Here is a 13,311-nt window from a genome sequence, read left to right as displayed (position 1 = left end):
GCCCTTGGCTGCCAGCACTAAGCCTTGATAGGAAGAAGAAATTAGAAAAAATTGCTCTATGTAATCAAAAGGGAGAAGAATTTGAAGTTCCCCAAGCAATCCACACAAGGGAGGTGGAGGAAAGGAAGTGAAGTGAAGTGAAGTCACTCAGTCGTGTCTGACTCTTTGCGACCTGTGGACTGTAGCCCACCAAGCTCCTCCATCCATGGGATTCTCCAGGCAAGAATACTGGAGTGGGTTGCCATTTCCTTCTCCAGGGGATCTTCCCGACCCAGGGATCGAACCCAGGTCTCCCACATTGCAGGCAGATGCTTTAACCTCTGCACCACCAGGAGGAAAGGAAAGCAGAGAGAAAAGCTGCACTTGGAACAAGGTGACTCCTCCTAGGGAGACTTCTAAATTCTCAATAAAGTCTTTCAAATTTGTAAAAGTTGTGAGTGAGTATTTATTTTGGGGACTGAAGAGGTTGAGTTCCACCCCTGTTTAGCTTCTGAGGACACAGGGCCTCTAAAAATGTTAACAGCCCTGGGAGTATGTGTAAGTCTGAGAGGGTGCCATGGTTTGTGTGCCCCCAGACACAGATGCTGAGACAAGGGTTCTAGTGCAAATAATTTATTTGGGAGGAGAAGAAATCCCATGTAGGAAGCATGGAAATGAGACAAGGAAGGAAAGGCAGCCCAAAAATGTTCCTTATTAAGCTGTCTACCACTGTGGGTGACTGGACTTAATCCTGTTGGGGAAAAGGGAGCCAGTGTGAAACACACACCTCAGAGTTATTCTCCCCAAAGGACTGGGGTATTTATGTATCATTGCTGCCAATCATTGGTTAAGGACTACTCCCAGAGGCTATTTCTTGGCACTTTTGCCCCAAGAGATAGAGGTAAATATGCAAGTGCTGGAAGTTGAAAGTTGAATGAGGTGATATGGGCAGGGCACCAACATCATTTACTCCAGTGAAGTTTTGATTTCCATTGACTCTGGAATGGACAGGAATTTAAGGAGAAGTTCACTAGATTTCTGAAGGTCAGAGGAATTCCCAGTGTCTCCAGAACTGCATTACTGTATTTTATTTAGTTTTAAATTCACACCCACAAAGCACTGATTTTCCTTTAAAGAGTCTTTACACAGATATGGCTGGGAGATAACATTATGAGAGAGTGAGTTAGATATGCATTTTCCCCTTGAATCATTCAGCTTCTAATGATTCTCTTCTAAATGTCCACTTTCTTGTCCCAAGTCCTCCAACATTGAGATAGTTTTCTTTTTGCATAGTGCCACTAAAATTAGTTTTCAAACCTTCACTCTCAAATTTTAATACATAAACTTTAAAATGATATTTAAAGGTATCTATTTTCTCTAAGAATTGCTTATCTGTTTGAATTGTTCTTATTTATCTTTATTTCTATAATTTCATAATCTGCAGTATTAAGGTTATATTCTTCTTGCTTTGGAAAAGAAAAAAAAAATTCCAGATGTAGCTCAAACAGAAAAAGTTCCTAGATTTATAAAGAAATGTAGATATCATTCCATTGTCAGCATAACACTTTTAAACATATGCACATCCTCTTCTCCAATTGTAGCAGCTCAAAGATTAACTGCTTAACCACCTCACATAACATCGAGTAGTCTCTGCAGGCATCAAGTTTGATATGTGTAAATGTTCAATGCATACCTACAAACTGATATGTAGGGAAAAGAAAAACAATCGATGACTTCATTTATCTTGAAATGATACACTTAGGTCTGATAGAAATGTGAATAAATTCAATGATTTGGGGGATATTTCTTTCAGTCACCTCTCTAAAAGTTATTAATTGTTGGTTTTCCATCTAGTGTTTCATGTATCTTTTTTATTTCTAATAGTTTCAACCCCAGTATTGAATTTTCTTTGGCCTGAAAACATTTCATTCCTTTCCCAATGAACAATGATGTCCTTTTCTTCCATCCTTTAACTTCCACAATAGAGTCAATACTGGGGGCCATTCCACTCTCCATGATTATGAAGACAGCTCTGGTTCTCTTCCTTCACAGTTCCACAAGGGTTATCAACCTGCTTTCTCTCTACTTCAGGTAGAAGTTTTTCTTGTGAACCAATTATCCTCCCTATCTTTGTCCTCTGAAGAATTGGTTTTCCACTCCCAGCTATTTTCTGTCTTAGGGTAAATTTTCTGTCTGGGTCATTTTGCTTATTTCTCTACCCTCTTAAAAAGTGGATTCCTCTGCCTTAGAGAATTCTCAATTTCACATAGTATTTGACATGTTTAAAATTTCTTCGATTCAGAGGGAATTTTGTTTTGCTACTATTTGAGAAGTGCAAAGCAGGTCATCAGTTCAAAAACACAGAAACATACGTTACCTAAAGAAAGAACCCACAGCTGTATTTTGCAGGTGCTATAAAAATCATCTTGTGGTGAATTATCCAACTGGGTTTTACCTCCCCCTAACCACCAATAGCTACAAACTCTGGAAATTATTAAACACTGCAAACATTTTACCAATGACTAAGAAGTGTTTCTTAGTTTAACAACCAATTTTTGTAATTTGTTGGCTATACCCTAATATTTATCTTAACAACAAAAGATGATTGAGTATAAACTGATTCTTTATGAAAATAACTCTTAATGCCTAAATATTTGTCTTAAGAACTCCAATGTTATATTAGGAAGGGTTGACAGTTGTCTCAAACCCACAAAAGGAGGACCGACTGCAATAACAATGACATCCAGAAGATAGGAAGGGACTATGCAATGGCTTTTAGATTCACCCATGAAATGATTCTTTTCATATAATTAATTGAGAAGAGAGAACCCTGGCCGTTACACAGGCAAACATATAATCTTTTTGGCCATGGGGCAGAACATGTGTGTACTTGGAGGGATTCAGACTTTCCTCAAACAGTAGTAGTAGGTAATAAAGAATTCAAGTCAAAGCAAAAGTTTTTGAGATTGCCTAGAGGCTCTCTCCACCTACACAATGGACTTAACAGTAAAACCAAGAAAACATATACAGCCGTAAATCTGGCAAGGAGAGACCTTGGCCAAGTTTTTTTCTGGACCACCAGGATTATTTTCCATTTAACTCATACACTTGAAGCTGCTATGGTTTCTTCATCCTTCTCAATATAGTCATTGTAATTAGAAGGGTTTTCAAATCAAGATCAGTGTCAAGCTTATACTTCAGGAGCTGAAAGCCTCTCAGACCACAGAGACTGGAAAGGGAGAGAGTTGGTCCTTTATAAGTGATTAGGCAGTGATTAATTTTTGCTTCCCTAGTGGCTCAGTGGCAAAGAATATGCCTGCCAAGCAGGAGACATGGGTTCAATCCCCGGGTCAGGAAGATAACCTAAAGAAGGAATTGGTAGCCCATTCCAGTAGTCTTGCCTGGGGAATCCCATGGATGGAGGAGCCTGCTGGGCTACAGTCCATGGGGTCACAAAAGAGTCGGATGCCACTTAGCAACTTAACAGCAGCAGCAGCAGTGATGGTGATGGTGACAGGAATCCAGGCCTCCTAGTGGATGACTAAGAGATATTTCTTGGTTATTGTTATGTTTTACCTTCTCAAATATGTTACTATTATTTGATATGTGATAATAGATTTCAGTCCTGTCCTCCACTGCCTGCTTTCTGCACGCTTTCTGCATGGTTAGGCAGTGTTTTACTATCTTCTTCTAGCCACTCTATGCCCATGTACTGTAAAATACAGAGGCATTATTCTACACTCATTGAGAGTAGAAGATTTTGCACCAATATGCAAATCTACATGAAAGTCACTTGGTCGTGTCTGACTCTTTGCAACCCCATAGACTGTACAGTCAATGGAATTCTCCAGGCCAGGATACTGGAGTGAGTAGCCTTTCTCTTTTCCGTGGGATCTTTCCAACCCAGGGCTCGAACCCAGGTCTTCTGCATCACAGGCAGATTCTTTACCAGCTTAGCCACAAGGGAAACCCAAGAATACTGAAGTGGGTAGTTTATCCCTTCTCCAGCAGATCTTCCCAACCCAGGGATCGACCTGGGATCTCCTGCATTGCAGGCAGATTCTTTACCAACTGAGCTATCAGGGAAGCTAGCAATGTTCTTAATGCCTCTAGATGTGCTCTTCCAATTTTCACAACAGTAGATACCATTGTTACCCTCACTGTTTTACACAGGAGATCTAATTGGTACCTTTGTTGGTGGTTTAGTTGCTAAATTGTGTATGACTCTTGTGACCCATAGCCCACCAGGCTCCTCCGTCCATGGGATTTTCCAGGCAAGAATACTGGAGTGGGTTGCTATTTCCTTCTCCAGGTAATCTTCCCAACTCAGGGATTGAACTTGGGTCTTCTGCACTGCAGGCAGATTCTTTACTGACTGAACTACCAGGGTTACTGATTGGTACTCTTGAAGTCACAACAATAGGAGTCAGAATTTGAACACAGGCAGTCTTCTGACTCTGTTCTAGAGTCAGAACAATTAACAACTATTTCACCTAAGTAGGATGAAAGCCAGAGAGAAATGTCACAGAAACCAGCGGAAGGAAAAGTTTCAAGAAGATAATGGTCAATAGTGGCAATAGTGCTCAGGCAGGTTGTGTAAGACAAGGGTGGAGATGCATCCATTGGATTTAAACACAGAGAAACCGTATTATGGGTTGAGACAGTGGAGACCTAGAGTAGGGTAGTGAGGTGGGAAGATGAGTTTAATGAGAAGATACAGGACTAGGAGGAGAGGCCATGAAAACACTGACTGTTAATAGTCTTTCCAAAACTTGAATGCTCAAAACAAAGTGAGATGAGATGGCTATGAGAAGGAAGATACAAGTATGGTGTTTAGGTAGCAACTCCAAATCACTAAGGCACACAGACTTAAAACTAACCAGGTTTGCAGATTTACCCAGTGTAAAGCTGGGGACTATACTGAACTGATTTTTTATGTCAGATGCCCTAAGAACCTGCTAGTTTCCTACTTTGTTCAGTAAAACATCTGGAAATGTTGCCTAAAGAGCACACCAAGAAATATTTTTCAGTTCAATACTATTAACAAAAAAATAAATAAATAAATCTCACTGTAGGTCTAGACTTTACCTTATGTAGGCAGTATGAGAACCCAGTCCCTTCACTATTATTAATAGATGGCATCACCTAATCTATAATAAAACAAAAACTACAGTGAAGAAACTATTCAATATGAGATTATCAATTAAATAGTCCACTTTCCAAGTTAAGCTTCCAAACGAGTAAAACATATTTCTTATTTTGAAAACATCAGCTAGCTCTAGACATCTCAGAAATATATGAAAGAAAACCAGCATTCTTGGTAGCCATAAAAAAGTAAAAAGTATTGGAAAATACTGCTACAGAGAACAGCACAAGAGTTCTGTAAAGTGTTTTTGTGGGACAAATGTCCTCATAAATTCTTGATAAAGAAAATGAAAAAATGGCGTGATGGCAAAAGAAGAAAAAGGGATGTGTTGTAATGGTTCTAATGGAATAAATTAAATGTATATTCTGTGTTTGTGTGTGTGTGTGTGTGTGCGTATTTTTCATGGGGTTCTCAAGGCAAGAATACTAAAGGAATTTGTTATTCCCTTCTCAGTGGACCATGTTTTGTGTATATGTATGCATATATATTTAACTCCAACAAAATTCTAGAAAATATCATTAGGAGAGTAATTATAAATATATAAATATTAATATAAGGTAGTACATACTAAGTACTCAATAAAGTAGGTGTTATTAATTCTATAAGATAAAATTCAGTTTCAGATGGCTGAAGGTTACAATATATTTAAGAACACAAGACTTAGAAGTTCCAAGGCATAGCAAACTATGGGACAGAGACTAATTTAGAAATACCACAACCAAATGTAGAAATCACAGGGTCACAGAATATTAGAGCTGGGAGGAATTTTAGGAACATTTAGCTATTTCTTTTACAGATAAAGGAATGACATAAACCTGTTACGTTTCCTATGAATGGCCTACATGTTGAATGGAGAGCTTGCCTCCCATGACATGTGATATTTTACTAGAGAAGAAAAAACTAACGTACAGTAGACAGACAATTCATTTGTGGCTGACTTTGAATGTTTTACAAGAAATAAGAAGAACATGTTTAAATTACTTATAAGAGAAAGTGTCCTAAAGGCAAGAGCAGTTTAACAATGGAATAGCCACCCAAAGAGGTCATTGAGGAAACATCAATAAGACATTCAGAAAGAGATTAAATATATTTCTAAAGGGAATAATAAAACTGTCTGGCAATAGCATGCATTAGGTACAGAGGTCTGAATACAATGACCTGTCATTTTCCCCATAGTCCCAGTGTCTATGATTCACGTAAAATAATTATGACAGCAAATAGAGGTAAGTTGAATACCAAAGGGAGAAAAATCATGAGAAAAAAATCTAAAAGGACTACCAGAACTGACACGATAGCACAGAAGAAAATCTTTTTTTGGTTGAAGAGCTTACTAAGCAGCATTCTGCTGGTACTTTTTTCTGCTTCTGTCTTGAGGAGCAATGGCAAGACACTCACCATTCTGTCAAAAGACAAGATGTTTCAGAACTGTTTCCAATCCTTAAGAGGTGCACAGGCTGCCTTTAAGTTTTTATGGTCTCATCATTGAAGGGACCAAAAATATAACTTCCATAAGAATGTATAAAGAGTCAGAATAAGCATTCGGTGCGTTTAGTAACTTGTGAAGGTTTATGCTGATAGCAATAATGTTATAATGCACGATCATAAAATCAGAAAATGGTTTAGCTGTAAGAAACTTTAAAGATCTTTAAGCATAAAACCTGGTGTGATTGGAAAACCTCATTTGATTGGAAAAGAGGAATGTGGACTTATGGTCAAACTAAGGCACATTTTAGACTCTAATCACACTTCTCTAGTGGCTAAGTAGTAAAGAATCTACCTGCAATGCAGGAGATCCAGGTTCAATCCCTGGGTCAGGAAGATCCCCTGAATGAAGAAATGGCAACCCACTCCAGTATTCTGGAGTTGAAAATTCCATGGACAGAGGAACCTGGCAGGCCACAGTCCATGGGGCCACAAACAGACACGACTGAGTGACTAAAAAACAACAAAAAATTGGTAGTTTCTACTTCTTAATGAAAAGTAGTCAACATTCTGTCCATTGACTTTATAGTTATGTTGTCACTTAATTCAAAATGCTTAAATTAAAAGAGCACTGAAACGAAATATCACAGAACAAATACAATTTGCTTAAATACAGAATGATTTCTTCTTGTTTTTAAACTTTTGAAAAACAGAACAGTTCTTAAGTAGTATTTATCTTTTAAAATTTTCTTGTAAATGTGAACTTGCCACTATGGTGGTGGTGGTGGTGGTGGTTTGTTCAAGTCTTGTCTGACTCTTTGGACCTTATGAACTATAGTCCACCAGGCTCCTCCATTCATGGGATTTTCCAGGCAAAAATACTGGAGTGGGTTGCCATTTCCTCCTCCAGGAAATCTTCCTGACCCAGGGATCAAACCCATGTATCCTGCATTGCAGGCAGTCTCCTGCATTACAGGTGGGTTCTTGACCAACTGAGCTGTCAGGGAATCCTATGGTATACCCTTTTTATGTACAAAGTAGTGCACAATACTGAGAATGGACTTTCATTATTACTAAATATATGGATGGTACAGATATTGGTTCTTTGGTGAAAGAAAAACCAAATGGAAGAGGAGACTGTAACTTTATTTTCTATATTAGTTATTCTGTTATTAATTAAATAGGAGAAAAGGAAAGATATACCCATATGAAAGCAGAGTTCTAAAGAATATCAAGGAGAGATAAGAAAGCCTTCCTAAGTGAAAAATGTGAAAAAATAGAGGAAAACAATAGAATGGGAGAGACTAGAGATCTCTTCAAGAAAATGAGAGATACCAAGGGGATATTTCATGTAAAGAAGGGCACAAAAAAGAACAGAAACAGAGTGGGCCTAACAAAAACAGAAGATATTAAGACGAGGTGGCAAGAACACACAGAAGAACTATACAGAAAAGAACTAATGGCCCAGATAACCACGATGATGTGATCACTCACCTAGAGTCAGACATCTTGAGTGTGAAGTCAAGTGGACCTTAGGAAGGATCACTATAAACAAAGCGAGTGGAGGTGATGGAGTTCAGGCTGAGTATTTCAAATCCGAAAAGATGATGCTATGAAAGTGCTGCACTCAATGTGTCAGCAAATTTGGAAAACTCAGCAGTGGCCACAAGACTGTAAAGGTCAGTTTTCATTCCAGTACCAAAGAAGGGCAATGAAAAAGAATGTTCAAATTACTGCACAATTGCACTCATCTCACATGCTAGCAGAAGAGTGCTCAAAATTCTCCGAGTGAGGCTTCCATAGTACCTGAACCAAGAACTTCCAGATATTCAAGCTGGATTTAGAAGACAGAGGAACCAGAGATCAAATTGCCAACATCTGCTGGATCATAGAAAAAGCAAGAGAATTCCAGAAAAATGTCTACTTCTGTTTCATTGACTACGCTAAAGCCTTTGACTGTGTGAATCACAATACACTATGGAAAATTCTTCAAGAGATGGGAATACCAAACCTCCTCACCTGCCTCCTGCAAAACCTGTGTGCAGGTCAAGAAGCAACTGTTAGAACTGGGCATGGAACAATGGACTGGTTCCAAATTGGAAAAGAAGTATGTCAAGGCTGTATGTTGTCATTCTAGTTATTTAACTTATAGGCAGAGTATATCATATGAAATACCAGGCTGGATGAATCACAAGCTGGGATCAACATTGCCAGGAGAAATATCAATAGCCTGAAAAATATGCAGATGACACCACTCTTATGGCAGAAAGTGAAGAACTAAAGAGCCTCTTGATCAAAGCGAAAGAGGAGAGTGAAAAAGCTGGTTTAAAACTCAACATTCAAAAAACGAAGATCATAGCGTCCAGTCCCATCACTCCATGACAAACAGATGGGAACACAATGGAAACAGTGACAGATTTTACTTTTGGATCTCCAAAATCACTGCCGATGGTGACTGCAGCCATGAAAACAAAAGATGCTTGGTCCTTGGGAGAAAAAGTTATGAGAAACCTAGACAGTATATTAAAAAGCAGAGATATTACTTTGCCAACAAATGTGTGGATAATCAAAGCTTTAGTTTTTCCAGTAGTCACGTATGCATGTGAGAGTTGGACCATAAAGAATGCTGAGCACCAAAGAATGGATGCTTTTGAACTGTGGTGTTGGAGAAGACTCTTGAGAGTCCCTTGGACTGCAAGGATATCAAATCAGTCAATTCTAAAGGAAATCAATCCTGAATATTCATTGGAGGGACTGATGCTGAGGCTGAAGCTCCAATACTTTGGCCAACTGGTAAGCTCCAATACTTTGGCCAACTAGTATGAAGATCAGACTCATTGGAAAAGACCCTGTTGCTGGGAAAGATTGAAAACAGGAGGTTAAAGGTATGACAGAGGATAAGATGGCCGTATGGCATCACTGACTAATGGACAGGAGTTTGAGCAAGCTCCAGGAAATGGTGAAGGACATGTAAGTCTGGTGAGCTGAAGTCCATGGGGTCACAAAGCGTTGGATGCAACTGAGCAACTGAACCACAATTAATTAAATAAATCTTAGTGAGGGTCTACTTTGATCTAGTCACCAACTTAAGCCGGGAGAGTACTTTTCTGACAGAATGTGTTTTAGAATAAAATGAGAAGATAGTCATAAAAAATCAAAACAAGCCATTGTTTTGGAAAATTATTTTCATAATGAAGATGAATACATAGTGTGCGGAAACCTAGCAGGATTGCTTTGGTTTATCTGGAGACTTTCAGAAGGAGCCACAGAGATGATTGTTTTTGATCTGGACCCCGAGCAGACAAGTTAAGTTTAGCAAAAATGTGCTAGTAGTGTTAGTGTCTCAAACAGAGAAGTCATCTTGATGAAAGACACAGCTGTTTGGAAGAACATGATGTGTCCAGGAAATGCTAGTGCCAGAATATTGCTATGCCAAATGAAGAGAAGCAGAAGACAGAACCAGAGGAGTCAGGCAAAGGATGTTCCTGAAATGTAGAGGATTCCTGTGCCTACAGAGCTTCCTTGGTAGTTAAGTCAGTAAAGAATTTGCCTGCAATGCAGGAGATGCAGATTCAATCCAGGGGTGGGAAAAATCCTCCTGGAGCAGGAAACTGCAGCCCACTCCAGTATTCTTGCTTGGGAAATCCTAAGGACAGAGGAGCCTGGTCTGTGGGGTCACAAGAGTCAGACTCAACTTAGCAACTAAACCACCACCATCCTATGTTTAAAAGCATAGTGGGGTCGCGGGGAGGAGGATAAATAAGCATCTCGGGCCAGGGTGTAGACACACTACTTTAAGAATTTACTCAGATATTTCATATCTATGAATCTCAGCACGTTTGCTATTCATCTGAGGTATTTCCAGGGCATGGTGGACGGGAACTCACTGAGTGATGGGTTGTAGAATTTATATATAGATGTTTGCACTCACTTCTTTGGTTACAACTACTTGGTTGAATCTCTTTGGAGGAGCCAAAGGGAAGCTGAGAATTGTAATTCACCTCAGCGGTACTTCACCCCCATTCTGTGACTTCACATGCACTGCAGTCACTACAGCTATGGAATCAGTACTGGCTTTTTTGATATTTCAGAGATAACTACATGAGTTGGAATCAGCAGTAAAGCTTTTGAGTAAAACAGTCAGTCCTGTGGTCAAATCCTGGCACCTCCATTATTCTCTGAGTCCATTTTTTTCCTTTATAAAAGAGGCTGAAATATCCTACTTTAACAGAGAAGCTGATGGTTGAAACGGAGAAATGTATGTGACATTTAGTAGGCAAGTGCTATTTTGATTATTTGGCTTTCCATCACACAAAGAATTAGAATGGGTTCAATCTAGTCTTATATGGTCCTCAGGACCAAGCTTGGTGACGGTGAATTTTTAAAATTGCCTTAATAGGTGGGGCTTATGCCAAGAGTCTGCTAAAGTTTGAACAGCACCTGATGTTTTACTTTAAACAGTTAAAATGAAATACATATTAGATCCCCTGCTTCCCTAAGGAGCAGGCATTAGGTTTTATACTCCTACACATTAGCCTCTTGGATAAATAAACAAAATAAGCAATAGTGCACTTTTTCTGTTTTTATATTGTGGCAGAAACATCTTGAAAATGCTTTGAGTGTGAATAGCTTTCTAAATAGAGCTCTCTACACTACTGTCTTTTTAATTTAATATGAAACCTATACACAAAGCTACCGAGGCAAAGAGGATTTTCACCCATTCATACGGTCAAATACATGTGAGCATAGTAGCCCAGTTAAGTGGATACTTTCACATTCCTTTCTCCCTCCATACCCCCCAGGAAACATATAATTTATAAGTAGAAATGTGAAATTTTCAATTGAGGCAAAATGCAATGGTATGTAGAAATACTCAACTGTACTTCAGGCAGAATGAAAGGAAATTTAACAACTGTTAAAATAGTACAGGTAGGGAAAACAGACTGTGGCTTGATTGTAACAATAACAAAACTCTAATCTTTAAATAACAGCATCAATGTAATTTCAAACAGATTAGAGGATTTGAAAACCTCCCAGAGTAAGCAGCTCATATTTCTTTTTCTTCCCCTCCAGGGAATACTTGTTTGGTAGCTAAAGTTTATCTCATAATATATTTGTTCTCATTTTTTCCAATGTATGACCAAAACATTCATGGACAAATATAAAATAAGGTATATGTCATTAAAAAATTATTTTTACCTTCAATAATTTGGCTCTTCTGAAACAAATAACTGGAGAAACTATCCAAAAGGATTTTGTTAATTATTACAAAGGGAAGAAAAAAAATATGTCAAGGGTGAAAAGATCTACAGAGAATTTTAATTTCAAGAACTTTTTAAACCATAAGATCTCATAAGTTACATGATTCACAGTTTTCCTTTTATTAAACAGAGACTTTATAATTCTTTTATATTTTCCTGCCACTGTGATAAAGATAGTTAGCAACAAAAGAACAAATAACAATACCATGTATTTATCAATTTATCATTTTATTTCATTTTACAGTGTATCTCCCATTATGGGAACTATAGATTTTGTATGTGGCTCTGCTTAAGACTAAGCTTTATAAGTAATATATTTTCTTATTTTAATTACAGGAAGCAGTTGTATTATTTGTGTGGGCTGAGGCATCAAGAGGAAAGAATAGAATACATTCATCAAAGATGTTCTTACAATATGAAACCTTAAGACCCATTTTTAACCATTCTTGTTAATAGTGCTTGTGCAGTTTATAAAGATTTATATCTTGATATGACTGGAAAACAAGATGACAATTAGATACAAGTTGGCAGAAATATCTTAAATTTATATGCAAATTGTAAGAAAAAGTAATATAGTGGTATACTGTCAATAATCTCAGCAAATTCATAAATATTCCTTTTATATTTCATAGTTAACTTGAAAAGAGTATTGCTATTTCATTATATTTAAGTTTAATTAATTTAAAAGGTAGGTTATAAACATTTGGGAGCAATTCAAATGAGGACCAAGTGTGACAGAATTTCAGTTGTATTCTTCACTGAGGATTCATGCACATGAACATGCACAAGTCACGCCCTTCAGGGCTGGGGCAGATGAGTACACTTCAGCAAAAACCAGCGCGATGTTTACTCCTCTCTGTGTCCTACACAGGCATTGAAAAACATCCGAAGACTTCAATATAAGGTATCAATCCAGGTTTATATGTTTAACTTCCTCCTTTCCTCAAATACTATTGAAAAGTCTAAGGAAATATAGAAATCAGAAATACAGAATTAAGGATGGCAACCAGTTTATATCATATCAAGCAGGCAGATTAAGTAAAGTACCAACTAACAGATAATAGTTTTAATTTCAACCTTGGTGTTAAGGGTTGAATCGTTGGTTCTCAAAATGTATTTAAGTCTAACCCTTAGTACCTTAGTACCTTTAAGTAAGCCATTCCCTGGTGGCTCAGATGGTAAAGCATCTGCCTGCAATGCAGGAGACCCAGGTTCGATTCCTGGGTTGGGAAGATCCCCTGGAGAAGGAAATGGCAATCCACTCCAGCACTCTTGCCTGGAAAATCCCATGGACAGAGGAGCCTGATAGGCTACAGTCCATGGGGTTGCGAAGAGTTGGACACAACTGCGCCACTTCACTTAGTACCTTAGAAAGTGACAGTTTTTAAAAACAGGGTCTTTAAAGAGGTAATTAAGTGAAAACAGGATAATTAGGGTGAATCCTAATCCAAAGAACAGGAAATGAAGACACAGATATAGAGGGAGGAAAGACCACTTGAAGAC

At 38.2% G+C, this 13,311-nt stretch overlaps 1 non-coding gene across 1 annotated transcript; it reads left to right on the top strand.

The window, feature by feature from the left end:
* Window positions 1-12,968: 12,968 nt before the first annotated feature.
* Window positions 12,969-13,040, top strand: TRNAC-GCA (transfer RNA cysteine (anticodon GCA)). The gene has a single exon. It is a non-coding gene; the product is annotated as a tRNA-Cys (tRNA).
* Window positions 13,041-13,311: the final 271 nt, after the last annotated feature.

The sequence above is a fragment of the Ovis canadensis genome, chromosome 2 (assembly GCF_042477335.2).
Source record: "Ovis canadensis isolate MfBH-ARS-UI-01 breed Bighorn chromosome 2, ARS-UI_OviCan_v2, whole genome shotgun sequence".
Taxonomy (NCBI): domain Eukaryota; kingdom Metazoa; phylum Chordata; class Mammalia; order Artiodactyla; family Bovidae; genus Ovis; species Ovis canadensis.
This window is presented reverse-complemented; position numbering and strand designations above follow the sequence as displayed.